At 39.9% G+C, this 1,663-nt stretch overlaps 1 non-coding gene across 1 annotated transcript; it reads right to left on the minus strand.

Moving 5' to 3' along the window:
• Window positions 1-1,477: 1,477 nt before the first annotated feature.
• On the minus strand, window positions 1,478-1,663 carry LOC114619097. Its single transcript, XR_003711060.1, has one exon. It is a non-coding gene; the product is annotated as a U2 spliceosomal RNA (small nuclear RNA).

Raw genomic sequence — 1,663 nt, forward strand, 5'->3', positions numbered from 1 at the left:
AGAGAGCTATCTCTATCTCACGCAGAGAACACAGCTGTCAGCTTGCATTCATCATTGACTCTGAGTCATTCTTTTGCCATTCCCATTCACCCCTTCCCAAGAACCCTTTCTCAAGACAAGACTGGACCTTGGGAAGATCTAATATAAAATCAGGAAAAATAGCTGCCTAAAGCAAATGACACTGGGAAGTATTAAAAATCCTACTCTGTTGGACAATACCTTGTCTTCATTGTTCGACAGAATATGCTGTTCTTAGGGCTTAACTAAGAGATCTGCAGCCAACGATGCGATTTACTATGGTAGTCTGAATGAGAATGGAGCCCTATAGACTTATGTTGTTGAATGTTTGGTTCTTGTAGGTTGGAGGACTGTTTAAGAAGGAGTGGGGGTGTGGCCTTGTTGGAGGTGTGTCTTTGGGGATGAGCTTGATGGTTTCAAAACCCTGTGCCAGACTTCACTGCTTCAACCTACACCCCAGCACCATCTGCAGCTTGTGGATCAGATGCAAGCTCTCAGCTACTGCTCCAGCGCCATGCCTGCATGCCTACAGTCATGTTCTCTATCTCAATGATCATGGACACACCCTCTGAAACTGTAAACAAGTCCCCAATTGTTTGTGTCTCTTCACAGCAATGGGAACAAAACCAAGTCACCACTAAACCATCTCTCCAGCCTCCACTGTTTCTTTTTTAATAATTAGAATTTTTAAAAACACTTTTTGAGACAGGGTCTCACACTGTAGCTCAACCTGGCTTTGAGCTTTCAATCTTCCTGTCTTGTCCTCCTGAGTATTAGAGTTGCAGGCATGCACCATGGCTAGTCCTAAATTTCCCATTTTTATTCCATAATGATGTCAAATCAATAAGATAAGATCAGAGAATAAGCTTTGTTACTGACTTCCTCCCTACTCTATTTTCTTTCTATTTCCTACATAGATAATATTTTTAGATATTAAATACTTATTAAAATTATAAAATTCACAAGTTATCATCGTTGTTTTAGTATGATTTTTATATACACATAGAATAATGCTATAGTTATTATTTGTATGTATGTAACTTAATATAACATGTGGCCAGACATCGTACCATATGTCTATAGCTGTTTGTATTTCTTTCCCTGTTTTATAGAAATGATAACATAATAATTGTGTTATTGTGTAGCATTTCTTTTTCACCTTGTACATGATGGGGATAAGCCCTGTGGCTGCAAAACACTCTGCAGTTACACCCCAGTGTAGCCATTTGGGTTTTTCCCAGTGTTTTGCTATAGCACATAGCCCTGCTAGGTCAAGGGTAAGCATACCTGTAATCTTGCCAGACTTCTATATATCTCCCTCCAGTGGAATTGTATCCTGCTGGCAACAGAAGGGGGTCAAGAGAGTAACAAAGGCAGGGGTGTGTGTGTGTGTGTGTGTGTGTGTGGCCAGTAAGTATGTGAGTTTCGTCCATCATCTTTTTTCCTTTGTATGTACTCTGAGTGGTCCACATTTCCAGAAGTACTGAAGTACTAGAATTTCTGGAATCAGGGAATCAAGTTCTTATTCTATCTCCCAGCTGGAAAAAACCATCAAATACACTGTTCTCAGATAGAGGAACAGGAGATATCAAACTGATATAAATGGGTACTATACTTGATCATAGCCAGAAGGCTGATAAACAAT

Source organism: Grammomys surdaster, unplaced genomic scaffold, assembly GCF_004785775.1.
Source record: "Grammomys surdaster isolate TR1022 unplaced genomic scaffold, NIH_TR_1.0 146, whole genome shotgun sequence".
Lineage (NCBI taxonomy): Eukaryota > Metazoa > Chordata > Mammalia > Rodentia > Muridae > Grammomys > Grammomys surdaster.